General features: G+C 40.7%; 1 protein-coding gene across 3 annotated transcripts in view; it reads right to left on the minus strand.

Moving 5' to 3' along the window:
* Window positions 1–17,327, minus strand: part of peak1 (pseudopodium-enriched atypical kinase 1) — a 105,666-nt gene extending 88,339 nt beyond the window's left edge. For all 3 annotated transcript variants that reach the window (XM_086299334.1, XM_086299333.1, XM_086299332.1), the window contains exons 1-2: window positions 17,095–17,327; window positions 129–227 (exon numbers count right to left, since the gene is read on the minus strand). The gene's annotated coding sequence lies outside the window, so the exon portion shown is untranslated. The remainder of the gene's footprint in view (window positions 1–128; window positions 228–17,094) is intronic.

Raw genomic sequence — 17,327 nt, forward strand, 5'->3', positions numbered from 1 at the left:
TAGAAGAGTACAGAGTGTCCAAGAAAAAAGACTAAAACAAACTGAAAACGCAGTTCCAATATAATCAATAATGGAGTCCAGCAGATGACAGTAAGTAAAAAAAAACAACAACTTAAGACTTAGCTTACCTGCCCAGCTATGTGGCTCCGCGTGGGCTGAAGTATTCTGAGGCTGACAAAAGCAGTGGTGTTTCAGAAAAAGGCAAAGGTCGTCTGGAAGCAATTTTCCTGCACAAAGGAAAAGCAAGAGAAAAGAAGACAGGTGTCAGCTTAATGTCATCATCACGCAGCCCAGTAAGCTCCTTTGACAAGTCAGATCCTGTATATAGGCTCGTGAAATTGATTTCTGTTTCAAAATGACAAAAAACTAAGGGGAAAAAAAACACAAGTTGAGAACAAAAACTTTATTTTGATAAAGTCTGAGTTCCACTAGAAAGAAACGACAATTGTGCAGTTTGAAAAGTTTGGAAATCAAGAGTTCACAGATAATTTTTTCTCTTCAAGAGACCGGTACGGCGCTGAGCGACGGCACGGTTAATAATGCTGGGGGAGGGAACGCGGAGCGCGAGCTGCTTCATCATCTTAACTACAGATAAAACTAACCTAAAAAATCTCTTAAGAGGAGGCAGGACTCTCGCCGCTATCCTGCTTTTTCACTAAAAGCACCAACACACAGTCTAAGGCAAGAAATAAAGAAGTGCTCTACTCAACAAGGGCAAATATAATTAATAACAGCAATAGTAGGAGCAATCAGACATAGTAATAAAATATCTTCTTTGTGCTTTGTGGTCAGTGCCTGTCCACAAAGCACCAAGCTTGGAATGAGGCTGGCAAAACACCGCTCCCTCTTGGTGTGTCATAATCTCCATACGCATTCATATCAACCAGTCACAAACCTCAGCTCGCATTAATTATGCCAACAGACTAAGCCAATCCAAACCCCTTCTCCACAACACATCACATCCTGATTTCTCTTTAAAAGCCATGACTCAACAGAAATTAGACATGAACCACTCCCCTGCCCTAAAGTCATCCCTGTAGGCATGGCATTCTGGATTTGCCCACTTATAATGTAGTCTGCTCAGGCAAGAAACCAAGCTATATAAGGAATTGTTAGGGCAGACCTCTGCTAGTGGCTCTAAACTGTTAGAGTTGGGGGCTGGGGAGTCTACACTGAAAGGTTTTTTTTTGTTTGTTTTGTTTTAAGAGGGTCAACTTGCTAAACATGACTAGGCCCTTAATGTATAATCCAACACTAATATTGGCAGAGGGTGGGGGAGGTCGGCAGGTGTGAGTACTGGGAATGTGTCAATATTGGGGAGTACCCACAAGTATTTGGTGAACATTTATACTAGGAATTAAGCCACTTTTTTTTAATAGTCATTACTCTTTGCAGTATTTTTAAATTGTAAGGTATGAGAGAGACAATGAAGGAGAAACTGAGTCTGAGATGCCACAAGTCTCAATAAGCGTGACAAGTTGCATAAGAAGTCAGGGGGAAGTGCTCCACATATGAATTTAAAAAGGTCAGTTCTCCCCGGGTTTATGCTCGAACACTTCTTTCCTCTGGCTCTAATCGGCAGGGCACTACAGTGTTTCTACAAGGCAGACAGACACAAGGAGCTGCACAACTCTTTATGGCAGTTAAGCAATGGTAATGAGGCAAGATACAGAGCTGAGCACACTAGGCTACTGCCACTGCAAAGTGTTTTATTGCATCCCAACAGCACTACTGCACCCACTGCTTGTTCTGTGCCTATATTGTAATGGCTCTGCAAACTTTGATGAATTACTAGCGGCTGATTGCGCTATGGACATCTTTCATGTATAACGTTTGGGAAATCGTTACTCTAAGATCAAAACTGAAAGGCTGAATCGACCTGCTGTGTCGAGAGTAGGATTTGTAACAGGTTCTGACATGACAACTCGCATGTTCAGCAGCCCGTTTGATCAAAAGAAATCTCTATGGGAACGAAACATGCCAAACTCAACAGAACCCGAATCAAGGGCTTAGCGTGTTACTACCCCCCATATCACACATGACATTATGGTCTCTGAACAGAAATGCAAAGTTTTAAAGACACATGCATGATAGCTTACAGCAATCCTGTGAACAGGATCACTGCAAAAGTATTTGATTTACAGAGACACGGAGTGTAAAGCTATGAGGGCTGCCATGATGCTAAAATACCGATACGCAGGAAAATACTAAAAAAACATTTTCAGTACCACGGGGAAGATTTTGATCCCACCCTGCAACAACAGAAGTAATGATGAAGTCACATCTCGAAAAAGTCGACTTGCTAATTTTCAATGAATTTGCCTATTTTTCCCAAGTTTGGCTCGTCCCCACTCTTAGGTTTACTGCTAGAAGAATAAACAAGGCTGAAGGGAGTAGGGTTTGGTTTTTTGTAGTATAAGAGGAAACCCCAGTGCTTATTCCTAAACCGCAAGGTGACAGAATTCACAGAATGTACTCACATTTAGAAAAAAGACAACTTTCATTGTGTAAATTGTGGTGGGAAACTTGAGAAACTTCAAAAGGATTTTATCATCATGAGGCTCCTCTGCTCTGCTCAGCTCGCTGTTTCTGTGACAAACTCATGCATCCCAAGGTCTGTTATACATAAAAACCCTGCCTTCTTTATCTGTGTTTAACAGGTATTAATTACCCTTCACTTTATGCTGAACAAAGAACCTTGTGTGCATTGTCACCCCTCACAAAACACCTATCCCGGGAAACAGGGTGGACTCAAATATCATACAAATAAAACACCAAAGGACATGTTAAAGCCTTGATTTCAGTTTTAAGGAGTTTAACATTCAAAATAAGGTTCTGTTGTCTTCATGGGATGTGCAGATGTTTGTCCCTTTCTTGCATGTGTTTCCATTAGCTGTATGTCCAGGGTAAATAGGCGAGGAAGTCACAGGACGGGCAGCTGACTGCTATGGTCCACAGAGCATATCTTCAGGCCAAGACCCTGTTCATAAGATAACAACTTTACCATGACCCTCAGAGGAAATATTTGAGCAAAAAGAGGCTCAAATCCAGTCACTGGATAGTGCTAAATGCATTCACCAGGAATAAAAAAACAAAAACAAAACCCCCCCACTCCAACCTCATTCAGCATCAGCCAGCCACTCCGTCTCTCTGGTAAATGGATTATGTCATGACTCAAGCATCTTGTAACCTAAGCAGACTGTGACAAGTGACTGAGTAGATGTAATATGTGTGAAAGAATAACCATGCAATGCTAAACAATGAGCTGGAATGGAGTGCTACCAAGTAGTACATTAACCATGATGTCATTAATGGGCATCTTAGAGCCAGGGCAGAAAAAGCACCAGATCCGATCCAAGAGTCAGGGCCTTGCATTGTATTTAGATGGCATCGGTCACTATATTTAAATGCGATTCTGCAGGAGGACAGAAAGGGAGCCTGACGTCTTCCATGCTGCTTAATAAAATCCTGTTATCACAGGCCTAATGTGAGATGTTTCAATTGTCTTGCTTTCGTAGTATTTATACATTTTTCTCGATCTATGTTCCTTCTAAACTCCCCGGCTTTCTTTTCCCTTTCTCTAAATACAGTGGGCCCACTGTTCAACTCCCAGGGTGGGAAGCTGGCTCTACATCTGACACATCCAAGGACAAAAGGGAAACTCCAGATTGCCGTGGTGAGGGCAGCCACCCGTGGCAGTGCTCAGCAGGATTCCAGTTGTTTATGGTTGGCACTAATTACAGATTGGGAGACTCACCAAGCTCTAGAAACTTCAGTTGGCACAAAGAAAGGAGAAAACGCGCTTTGACAAGAAAAAACACAGGGTAACCATTAAGACTGTCTCCCCTTGCAGCAAGCCAGATAAAACATGGAGTGATGTAAACTCATTAGGATGGCTGAAAGGCATCACTCAGGATCGAATTGAAACTCCAAGGCAAACGTTCCCTTCTGCATGAACGCAATGTTTTTACATTATTGCTACCGTTATGTAAAGAGCATGCACGTGTGAAGTTGAATTCAGACTATAAGGTGTTGCTAATCAGAGCCTGACTGATACTGTGTCAGACGACTTTTGTTATGTGTAGTTATGACTCAATAAAAACATAATATGACAACGCAGTTTAAAAATAATCTTGTTTTGTTGTCAACTTTCTCCCATATCTGCTTTTTAGATTCTCATTTATGGATGCAGATACCAAATAGCCAACTGTGGTTGATATATCAGCCACGCTGATGCATACATGAGATTAAGTATCTCATCCAATAGGAGATGAATTCCTCCTTTTTTCAAAGACACCTGTCTTTAAAGAGCTCTCCAAAGCTGTCTTCATCTTTCTCACTAAATATGGTTTTCTGCCCAAAATTCACCAGCGACAATTTGTCTCCTGCACCAACACTTTAACAGCATACAGCATCTTGTTAACTGTGCGAACATATTTTCTTTTCCTTTCAAAGACTTGACTTACAAGCTAATAGCCCATTAGGCCCCAAAAGGTGAGCAAGTTTAAAAATAGCATAAAGTTCAGACATAATGATTTAAAGGTACAGCTTATATTAAGTCAGAATAAAAACTTCAAAGAAAGAAATACAATTGTTGAACATAGCTGTTTGTTTGAGCTGACAAGAAAGGTATCGGGAGTCAGAGAAGGAAATTAGCAAATCAAACGGAGCGCTGAGTAAAATCCAGCAGACAGTCCCTTTGAAATGTACACTGCAGAGGAATGCTTTATCCAAACAGAGTAGCTCACTGCTTTGCAATTAAACACTCAAGTATGTTACACTCCCCTAAGCTTAGTGCTAGTTAGTTTCCCTTGTTTCAAATGAAACTAACAGCTTTTAAATTAAAAAAAAGAAAATGTAAACATAAAACAATCTTAAAAAAAATTTGAAAGTCTTCTTTGTTCTATCCAAATCTTTGATCACATCTATGATGAGCCCTGGAAGGTGAAACATTTGCTTTTAAGTGTTTTCATCCATTCATTTGGATTCTGGAAATTTGTTTGTTGAGCTCTTAATCAAGAAAATTAGTCTGATTTCCAACTAAGCTGGATACTATATGGAAGATGAAGCTTAGTTTTTCATGCACAGACTTAACTTGAGTGAGCTGGCTGGAAATATCTATTGTCAAAGTACACTTGGTAACTAACTTTAGCACTTTTTGAATAAAGTAGTATGAATAAATATGAATGAGTTGGTATGACTGTGTCAGTAAAATAATTCTTGATTTCTAAATGTATTGAAGTCATGTTTATTTTAAATGAGATTTGAATAAAGATTTTGATTTATATCTACTATTAATAACATTATTGCCTAATAACAACTTGTGTCCCACATCATTACTCATCGCAAATGAAACAAACTTTCTCTTATCTCTGATCTCCTATGCTACCATTAGCAGAGACTCTGTCACATGTTGGTGCAGGTGCTCTACTCTTGTATTTGGAGAGAAAAAGATGTGCTGGCAAAAAAAAGAGAAATTTGCAAGCCAGATACGCATGTATGCTCTATTTTTACATCTTTACATCTTATTTCCTCTTCAGCGAAGCGAAGAAAACAAACACTCAACATTTCTAATGAAACTCCTCCTTAATATGCCAAAGAAAACCCGAGGGAGGAACGAACCCTTATGTCTGAGCATCATATTTTTACTTTGATCTCACAATATGCCATCCCAGGACTGAATCCAGACATAAAAAATTAACTGCATAATGGAGCTTGTGCTGCTGTATCCTGTTTGCCAGCCACGTGCTCATTGGCCAGTTTGTGCACAACCTCTGTTCCTGTCAGTCAACAGTCCTCTGGATCATAGCACTCCCAGCTCCTCCTCCTCCTTCTTCTGTTCCTGGCCCAAATCTAGTGGCTGAATGCCAAAACCTGGGCTGGACACCGACCTGCTATCATGATCACCATGAAATTTCACAGGCAACGAGTTAGTTTAAACACAAAATCTGCAAACTTGTTTCTCTCATCCACCACTTATTCTTTCCCAACATTCTCAGACAGACACGTCACACTCGTCTCATCCCCTGCAGACATTTTGCCAGGGGTCCCCGATGAGCTGCTAGCCTGATATAGCTGTGGTATGGGCTGGGGTGTGGGCCAGAGTCTGAAGGAATGGGAGTGTTTGTTTTCTTCCCATTCAATCTTCATGCGATCAAGATCATGTCGCGCACCATGATCTTCATCAAGCCCTTGCACCACCAGGAAGGAGTTACAGAGATATGACATGCACTGTTATTGCTAATGAGATCACAGTGTGGATAGGCTGTGTGTGTGCGTGTGTGTGTGTACTCAGTGTGACAGAGAATGAAGCGGGGGGGCTTCGATGAGTTAAAAATGTAATTTGAGATGTTCCCTCGCTCTGCTGGGCAACTTAAAAAAGGGGTGAGTCTGCAAATTTAATTTGAGCAGCACCAACAGGATTATTTGTGGGAAAGAGTCTTGCTATGTCAGGCAAGGTCAGGCAGGAGATGTTTGTTTACAAGTGGGGAGGTGGTGAATGCTGGGAGGCTTTTTTGTGAATGTTGTGTAACGTCGACGAAATGCCAGGTGACAGAATAAGGTACGATTGCTCTTCTCACTGTAAAGTGCACAGCTTTTGAAATGCTCTTCTGTTCAGTCCAAATGTAGATTTAACTCACAGGACTAAGGAAGGACAAAAGATGAATCATTTATGGGCCAAAGCCAACTTTTACTACCGAGCTTGACCTTAATTTGAAAATTTCTACTTCTCAGACCTGTGAGCGAGCGGTCACTCGCCACTTTACGAGGTTTACAGAGTCAAAAACAGTACCATCCACTGCAAAGGTCCTGCTATAAATCCAATGCTGCTTCAACTCTATGATGATGATTCTTCTCGATGTGGTTTGTGGTGCTTATTTCACATTTACTGCACTGCGGTATAATACATGCAGGATGTTAGGGTTGTGCTGATGGACGATGATGCCGTTGATCAATGATGGTCAAAGTGCGCAGTAACAGCTCGCCAGTCAAGGCGATGTTTAGCTCATCTCCACACTGATGCATTAAACAGACATTATCATTATTATGACAATCATAATAAATTGTGCCTTCCTTTTATCTCGCTTCTGAACTTGCGCACCCACACACCCCTAAATATATCTGTGCTGCATCAGAAGTTCACGTCGCAGACTTCAGGACACTTTGAAATTAATGTTTTGTGTAGAGCGGCTATACTGATTGATGGACAACATTAAATGACAGAAAACAGAAGGATATTTTTGACTGATGCGACTGTGCTCCTTGATCACATCTCCTTATTTTTGCCCCCATCCACTGTGAAAAACTCCAAGAACAGCAGAAGAGAGACAAGTAAGTAATCTTACACATTTAACAACGTGTCCACTTGTGTTCACGAATTACAATAAAGGTAATTAATTCAAGGCTGTATGTCTTTCATTTGTTTTTCCTCCTGCCCACAGAATCATTTATGCCACTATCAATGCCAACAAGCTATATGATCACTACATGTAAAAACAGCAGCGGGATGCCAAATAATGAAAATCTTTTTTTTTTAATCTTTTATCAAAACCACTGAACAGATCGTTTTTATTGTTTTGGTTCTGTGGTTTCATGTTGTTGTTATTTTATTTCTGTTTTATGATGTAACTAAAGTGCTTTATATTTCATATACTCCTAATAAGGCGGCTGTGTCTGTTTATCCACCTTCACTCTACGATTTCATGTGATAGCAAATGTGATTTTCATGTTACTGAAATCTCACCAATACTGTAATATTGGGCATATTAACTGCCCAGCTATAAATTTTACTACACCGTCCACACCCAAATGGGTCTCTATTTTTGCCAGTAATTTATGTGCCAACTCTACACTATTCACTTTATGATGTGAAAATTGGGTTCGCTGACATTAAGTCTCCTTGATGGTCTATGCTGAACAAAATAGTAATAAAACAGTGATTAGATTGTAGAAACGCGACACTGCCAGCATACATTTCAGTCACCCGCTACAGTTCAAGACAGCACTTAACACAATGTTCCCAAAGCCCAAATCAGCTAAAGCCGAAGCAACTGAAGACAAATATTGAAGTCAGTCGGGTTCATTAGTGAATTAGAACAAGATTAGAAACAGCCCATCTGACTGTAAGAGCAAAAGATAAAAAACAGACAATTTCTACATTTCACATTTGAATGGGAACAATTGAGTCATGATGACCTAGTTAAGCATTTAGAACGCTGAAAGAAGGTTTAATGCATTTGCAATGTTAGAAAAAGAAACCATTACATAGCGTGGATTTGTAAAGAACCACGCTCATAGCCCCAGTTCGTCTCATCTGTCATTTATGAGACTAAATAATAGGAAGCACCTTAAAGCAACTATGAAACTCAGCAAAACCCTGCATCAAAAAGCATCGTTTATAAGACTTTTCTTTCTACAGGCAAAGCTGTATCACTGACAGCCTTTTTGATATCCAACAAAACCAACTGCAGTTCACCCTGAAAAGTTAACTTTCAGGTTCACTGCTATGGTAAACAAGTCCAAGAGCCTCGAGTTATGTCTGAGAGATCTTAGCACGACGTGGAGCAAGTTATTTTGAGATGCAAGGTGAGTCCACAAGAGTTACTGAGGTTAAAGGCTGGCCAAAAGTGCTCTCAACACATTCCAGCAGGCCAGAATTGTTTTGGCATCGCTGCAGCTACAACCCCTCACCGAGGCTTTGTCCTAACTCAAACAAATACTTGTGCAGATACATCACCGCAGATTGATGCCCGAAGAGGAGATTATCCTGCCATATATGGAGTTCAATACAGCTCATGTAACACTTCCTTTAAATCTACACAACTTGGAGCTATTCTCCAAAATTCAACATGAAAAAAAAAAACATTTAAAAAAAGGAAAACTACAGACATGGAGACAGAGAGAGCATTTTCCCCCTCCTCTTAGACAGGTTTTGTCAGAGGGCTTTCTGTTTCCCTGTTCGGTAACGCTGGTCCAGTGTAAAACTCTGTCAGAGCAAATCCCCTAAAGCAGTCACTAGGCCAGCCTGATGCCAACACTGTCCTAGATCAAAAGCCGGCGCTGAGAAACACTGGTGATGCAGGGGATATTGTTCACCTGCTCCAGAGATGTATGATGACTGTGCCGAGAATGTGTGCAGGTGTACAGCACGCACATGAGCAGGGCGACCTCAGATGTATGAGCACGTCTGTATAGTTAGGAACGTCAGGTTTACATTTAAAACATCTTTACTTCAGTTATTGGCATTACCCCTTATTACCCTTCCTATTATAGGTAGGTGACAGAAAGAGGAAAATGATATATTTGCAATAACACCAGCAATCTTCTATCTTATAGATCACATTCAAACAAGCCAAATGCCAGACTGCATTTTTGATTTATTGGCACAATAAATATGTGACACAAAGAGATTCAAGGAACTCTAGCGAGGTGAAGAAAAAAAGCCCTTAGTCTATTAGTCTGTGTCCAAAAAAAAAAAAAAAAAAAAAAAAGTCCTAATCAAGATCTTCGATCAATGATCAAAGAGTACCTGAATATGGCAGAGTGTCTTTCCTTCATCCTGCCACCCCTAATCTTGAATGTCAGTTAAGTGCAACCTGTAGCTCAGTGAGCAAAGAAGAGGAATGATTCGACATCATGAGAACTGGAGGGAGAATAAATTTACATTTCCGGATTTAATCGTCACACAGAGAACCTGAACTGAATTGTGAGATTGCCAAAGCCAGCGCTATAATTCATCTCAGATTTAATCACCAGAAATGCAGAACTGTGGGACCGAGCCTGGAGGCACTCAGCTTCTAAATGAAATTGGAAACCAGATTCGCCCTGATTTTGATCTCCCTCTACATATTGTTAGCTTTTATTTGGCCGTCTTCCGTCCCAGCCTTAGGCAGCAATTTGTGTTAGTTCTCACAGTGAGGGAGGCATAAGGAGCTAAGACGGCAAAGAAGTTTAAAGAATACTTTATTGAGCTTCCTGGTTTGTTTCTCAGCATTTCCTTTATTATTACACTTTAAACAAAAAGTGCATGTGACAGCCCGCACATTTCTCTGACTTAATATAGCCCAGTTAGTATATAACACAAAGATGAACGTGGTCAACCAGTCACCAGTATCAAGACATGGTTGCTGGTCCATATAATCCCATAATCACTGCAGAAATACGTGGTAATTCCAAAGGGTTCCCAAACTTCTTGCCAATGTAAATGGCACTACCCTCCAGCCTAGCGCTATCTGACACACAGGAGTGAATTTAAAATCAAAACGGGTATAGCTTTCAGCCTCCATACTGCTCAATTATCATCCATCCACTTTCCACTAACCACCAAAAGCAATAGCTAATGTAATATTTGACATGACGCACATCAATCAGCTGTTAACTAGACATTAATGAGGCCCTGCATTAGTTTTTACAAGCAGTCGAACCGGTGAAAGGTCTGGAAGACGTCAATAATAAAAGGGGCTTTACGTCACCACTAGCCCTGGTTTTATGGACCCAACAAGACAATGATGATGATGATGATGATGATGACAGGAATAGTCTATCTCACACTCACTAGTGAGATCAAAAGGAGAATATCTGACACCATTAAATCACTGGTGGAGCAGCTTTAGCCCAATAAGCCAGTTTGGGATGTACTAAAAAGCCAAACATTTGCTGCTCTGTGAAGAGGAGACACACTTTTGAATGACACACTTTAGCGAAAGGGCAAAGTTTGACACGGGGCGAGCAGCAGCATTATGTTTTAGGCCAAAGTTATATGGGTCATAACTTAATATAATAGGAAAGGCTACAGTAAACTCTTTGTCTGATTGCTCCTGTCTCATGTTACTCGTCTAATGGATGAATTAAAAAATGCAAGTAATGTGCGTCTGTAAAACAAGCAAACATCGATGTTGGTGAAATCTATTTTATATGCACCACCGCTTTATAATAACACAAGCTCGGCTGATAGCTCGTTAGACTTACATTCTCAAGGTCAGCACTTGAGCTAACAGCTTATCAACAAAGCCACAGCCTTGAATTTCCCAGATAATCACAAATGTTTGCAAAGTCAACATTCTTCTAAAGGTTAAACTAAACATTTCAACAGTGAGTGAATGGGACCTCAAAATAGAAAACAAAGCCAGTGCAGTAAAGATTAGCAACATTAACATTGCGAATTACCGTTTGAATAATAAATCCTGGAGCAGATTTTGCTAGGTATTTGGATTGAGGCCCAACACAGAAACAAATCTTATTAGCTTTTTTAAGGCTTTGTCCCACTGCTTTAATGCACGTTTGAGCACATAAATAACACATGTATGAGGACACCAACTTTCACACAGACCCACACAAATTGGCTGTGGGTGAGACTTGAATGTCCCATTTCTAAATGATCCAACACCCAGGCAGAAGTAGAAGCCTTGTGGCTGACATACGATCCAAATGCTGCTGTGATCTTAATTATCCACAGTGTTCCCAGCACTGACTCAAAAAGTGGTGACACTTGAGCCAACTGGAATGATGACATGTCAGGTCACAGAAATCAGAGAAAAAAACTGAAAAATGTCAGTTGTATTTCCAGCTACTAACACTGAATTACTGAATACATGAAATATCTCTGATTTCATGAATGACAAAAAAAAAAAACAATAGTCAACAATAACAATAGTTCTGCCGTTCATCCAGTAAATTCATTTGAACTTCTTCTGACATTTTCCTACCTGGATGACTTGGATGACATTACACTGACTTTTGGTAAGCGCAGTGTTATTGCCTGATAGCTGCAAAATGTACTCAGAAGAAGTCGCGACCTGGAGCTGCCAGCATGAATTACACCGAGACCAGACTTCCCAAACAAAACACAATCGGGCTCCAGCTTTGCCTCGATCATAGACAGAGCTGAAGATTTGGAGATGGCTTCTAGCCCACACTGCACTTTATCAGGATCCAATGACCTTCTAAAATCAGGAGTGTTTTTGCTGTGAAACAGCAACATGGCCAAATGCCTCACAATGTAACAAGGTGAACAAGGACTGTGGCATTTAATAAATAAAAAAATAAAAAAAGAGGTACGTGTGAATTTTAAACAAGTTTGCTACTTATACTGAAATAATACATTTTGACCAAAAAAAAAACAAAGATCTAAAACTACATTGTTTCTGTCAACTGGCTAAACTTCAGTCCATGCAATCCTGGTAGCAACATGTACTTTCAACTAGTTTTCTTGATTGTGTCCACAACAAACACTACACATGCCCGGTCACAGGAAGCGTGACTGCTTCATGGCTCCATTACTCGACTGTTGCCAGGCTAACTTCACCACAGCTGCCTGTAATGTGTGTTGGACTTCTAAGTTAGCAGCATAGAGAAGAATTACATTAGTTGTTTCAAGTTTGCGTTTTGTTCTTTTCCAGGAATTAGATGAACTACACACATTGTATACTAAAATGTTACCAGTATGAAATCCTGAGAATGTCACTGATTCTCATTCTGATACTGATGTTTTTCCCATAAATTCTGTGTGCTTCAAATCACAAGTTAAGTACAGCCAGGCCTTTATTTGTGAATGCATGGACAACTGAGTGTGGAATATTGAAATAAATGTTAACGACAGTGGTGGGGGTTTCCAGATCCATTGTGTGAGGCTCAACTTTGGTCACAGAGGCACTGTGGGGGCATCCATGTGCCATCCATGTGACCGCAGAGCACAGTCACTGCAAAGCACATGTGGATCTTGTAAGCAGGCTCAGAAATAGTATAACAACTACTCCTTCATGGTGTGCCTGTCTACAAGAAAGTACTAAGCAAAATTACTTATGAGAAAAAAATATTTACATCCTTATGGTAATCTGTATAAAGATAATCAATGCAGGAAAATAGTCCCAATCACTGTATCATTATTAATACTGATACATGAGTAAATCTTTCACCATTGTAGCTATATTTGCGCTGGACTGCACTAACTGCTCATCATCAATCCAAAGTAACTGTAGTGGCACTGAAGTACAAAATGGCAATAAAGTAAATATTCACATGAACGACAAGGAGTTTAAAGTACTTAAGTCAAAAGCCTACTGCCCCCAATCTCAACGTATATCAGGAATGCAAAGATGAACCTGATAGAGAGTGAAAGACATAAAATATAAACCTCACTTTGACGTAAAATCCAGGTTAAAAGCTGCAGTAATAAGATCTGAATCTGGTACCACTGCTACTTTTATACAACAGGAATGCCTTTGAGCAGCTGTATGTGTGTACATCTCATAACCCCTGGGTCACACCTGTTACCTTGCTAAACCTTTGTCCCAGAGCAAGCTCAGGGGTCAAGGATCAAAGGTCATGGTGTCACATGACACATCCTTGACAGATTTGTTTCGGTCCAGTCATACTTATACCTTCTACCATCTGAGAAATGACCTTTTTTTAGGTTGCTGAATTTTCTGCAAAGCAAACACCTTCATAATAACACCAATTATCAGCATTATTTCTTGTAAACTGAAACAAAAACAAACACAGGTTCTAATGAAATGACAGACTAAGGGTGTGAGAATAACTTTCAATTCATGACGGGTTTTCTGCAGTTAAGCAAGGATGATGCATACTGCAAATCTCTAACACTGACTTAACCATGCAGTCCCACATAACGCACTTCAATAACCTCCAAACAGCAGCACTAAAAGATCAAGTTGCCAGAAAATACTTGAGCTCAATTAAGTCCCACCCACACCGGAGGAAAACGACTTTGTATTGCATAAATGTGCCTCCGTGTCAATTCTGGCTGATAAATGCCTAAAAGCTGCAGCAGAGTGGGATGCACTAACAAAATCGTACAGAACCTCGAGGTAGACAGAGGCAGAAAGAAATGAGCGATCAGCAGGAAGAATAAGAAAGCTGTGGGACTGTAAGCAAGTTATTTTCTCACTGCTCAGACATCTAAATTTTGTGCACACAGCTAATTGAGTTTAAAAATTCCAATCCTAAACCTATATGCTCCAACTGGACACAACATGGGCACTCCCATATTGATTTGCTGTTCGACTTTGTGTTTTCACTTAAATATGAAAAACCTCATTACGGTATAGGTAATATTGCAATTATGCAGCAGTGTATCTCAGGACGTGCTATGAAGTAACACCAGAGTAATGTAGCACCTGTGTAAGTAACAAGTAATGTGTAATAAACTGACTTTTTTCGAATAATATCCAACATTAGGCACCAGGCACTGACATCAATAAAGCTTCATCAATATAGCGACCTCGTCATGAGACTCAGATTAATCCATAACATATTTTACTTTAATGTGTTCAGCGCCGTCACGCTGCTCTGTACCAGAGTAAGGATGTTTAAACACAAAGCTCATTAGCTCAAACTACAGTAATTTATGGAGAGCGAAATCCTGTTTGTATGTTTTCAATTTCATAAAACATTCAAAAAACAACACTGTAAACTTCCTATCCAGAGGGATAATATTACTGACCCCGTGAAATGAACAATCAGGCAGCACATACAGTGTGTGAATGTGTGCGTGAATGGGTGGATGACTGGATATGTAAAGTGCTTTGGGGTCCTTAGGGACTAGTAAAGCGCTATATAAATACAGGCCATTTACCATTTACATAATCTACTGATGAAGATTCTTCAGCCATTCTGAGTCATATTCTTGGTTACACCTGACTAAAGTTTGCACTGTTAAGTTTTCATACAACAACTTTTTTTTTGGAAATCCACAGGCTGTTTTATTTATTGAGAAAAAAAACTGTACCAGGATCCACTTTTTTAAAAAAAAACCCAAACAAATAGTATTTGACAAACAAATAGGAATGACGCCCAGTTCAGGCAAAACTCTGGGTCACTGAACTAACCAGCTAACAAAGACAACTTTCATTCCAGTTCACAACACAAAAAGATTCTGAGACATGTCTCCGAGCCAACGCATCATCCAAGGCATTTACAAAAAGGAGCCCAGTGTAACGTAAAAGGTCATTTAGATCCCATTTATATCATTTACAGTTTGGTAGCATAGATCAGCACCACACCTGACAATCTGTGATGGGCAAACAGCAAGGTCAAAGGCAAAAAAAAAAAAAAAAGAAGAAAGAAAATGCTATTATATCTTGCTCCAATCACCTCAGCATATAGCCCTACTGCCAGACTGCACCTCCATCAGTCAAACAGCGAATCATAAAACCTCTTGCAGCTCTGTCAACCAGAGAAAACACTATCTTCTTGTTGCTCACCACAAAGAATGTCAGGTATGTTTGCAACTCTGAGATACTGCAAACAATCCAACAATTTTTGTGTTCGCACACTTCAGGACGGGGGATAAGCATCCACAGGGCACTTATCAGAAGGGAAATCTGAGATCGGCAACTTGGCCTCCCTCTCGTCTGCCTCCACCGGGTGAGGTAACAATCCCAGATGCCCACCTTTGTTGACATTGTAATCAAAACAAAAGAAAGGAGCAAGCAAAAACAAGGACCGACAACCTCAATCCCACATGAACGCACAAAGCAGAGCTCGTTTATCAAGAGCTCAGCGTCCGCTTCTGTCAACTTTTGCTGGCAGTGACTCGTAACACTGAAACAGAAGAAAGTTTTACTTTTACAATCAGCGATAAAAAAAAATCAAAACAAAAACACCAGACCAATTAATACTTAATTAGACCAAAGTAAAGGGTATTTTAAGAAATCTGGCAATTCTTGTTTTTCCTCCTCTTTAAAAGTAACGCAGAATCCATGGCAATCTTCAAAAACAACGGGACAGACAGTTGACTACAGATAACACGCCTGGCTCGACAGATGGAAGGCAAAAGTATCACTTTTTTTAAAAAAGGGTGCTCGAGCTCAGTTTTTAGGTAGCAATTTAAGGAAGGTTTTCACAACACTAGTGGTGAATTCTGTATTATATTTAAAGCTGTAGATTATAATTTCAGCCTTGTGATTAGGCCATATTAAAGAAACAAAACAGAAAAAAACAAGCTGACACAACAAACAGATGCATTTGAAAAGCAGTCCCAGTGAAATGCAGGACAACAGCATCTATTTTGCAACACAGGTCCCACTGTTGGGTTTGATTTAAATGGCTAGTTGAGTGGGATACAGGAGGATCGGATTCTCTTTTCTTTCTTTTGTTTTTGTTTTTTTGGTAAGATGATCATGTGATCATGAAGCCCAGTGTTAACAATCAGTTGAATCTCTGAGTGGGAAGAATGACACACAAACTGGTGAACCGACACCTGTTTATCAGTATTGCAAGGAGGACTCTAGCAACCCACTCACTCCAAACAACCAGGAGGTGATCTTTAAATACATGCAGTTTATGCATTAAAACAGTACAATCTATAGGGGCACTACATGCATGTGACAGAAAGTTGATTTCTTTTTTTTAGTTTTGTTGCATATAATCTGCACATAAATGCACGAGTGTTCGGCGGGGAGGAAAGTAACAGTGCTGAGAATAGCGAAACATCCTCTTTCCACTGTGTTTGTTATCCCCATTCAGGGTGGTGACTTCTCTCTCTCTTTCTCCCTCGCTCTCTCTCACACGCACACACACGATCCCATCTCCCACTCCCCACTAAAAGACCCCTGGTGTTCCCTGGACCCCTGTTTGGTCAGCAGTTTAAAGTTAAGCTCTGCCTATCCTGTTCTGTAAACACGGCCAAGCTGTGTTTTGGGGATGGGCTCAATTCCACACCAGGTGTACGCAAAACCACACACGAGTGGCATCTTTTTGTTTGTGCGTTTGTTCTTAAACAAACTGATCTGTAGCCCTCCACTTCAGCCTTCACTCACTCAACTTATGACAGCAGCAGCAGCTATGTTACAAAGTCAGCACGCAGTCACTGATTAGCTCTCAGTTCGCTGAAGCCGAGCACGGCTAGCAAACTTCTCCGCTGGCTTCTCCTCACATCTCTATCCTGCACAAATCTGACATTACAACACGGAACCGCTAGTTTTTGGGGGGTTTTCCCTCCTCAAAGACACGACATACCTTCGCTGACAACCTGGAACTTGGGCAGCCGCAAGAAACTAGCGAGACTTGTGGCTGAGACACTTTCAATTTTGCGAAGGGGGGCGAAAAATGAACCCATAGCTAACTTTTCCATACCTTTTTTGAACGGCGAAGAGCTCCTCGTCGATACTATCACTTCTTGGCAGCCATGAACCCCGCTTCTGACAGCGTCGCCCTCGGCAGGAATAACGACAAAATCTGCCTGTGTTGTGCGACTGTGTGAGTGTGTGCCGCTCAACTCTTGCCAGTGCCCGTGATTTCTCCCACACCGCTCCTCTCTGCGTGGCTCCAGCAACAGCCGCTGCAGTTTTTTCCACCAGCCTGGCGCG

Source organism: Aulonocara sp. 'chitande type north' Nkhata Bay, linkage group LG7 (assembly GCF_057382095.1).
Source record: "Aulonocara sp. 'chitande type north' Nkhata Bay isolate Kocher_YH1m ecotype deep benthic linkage group LG7, A_spYH_male_GT1.1, whole genome shotgun sequence".
In the NCBI taxonomy this organism is placed as follows: Eukaryota; Metazoa; Chordata; class Actinopteri; order Cichliformes; family Cichlidae; genus Aulonocara; species Aulonocara sp. 'chitande type north' Nkhata Bay.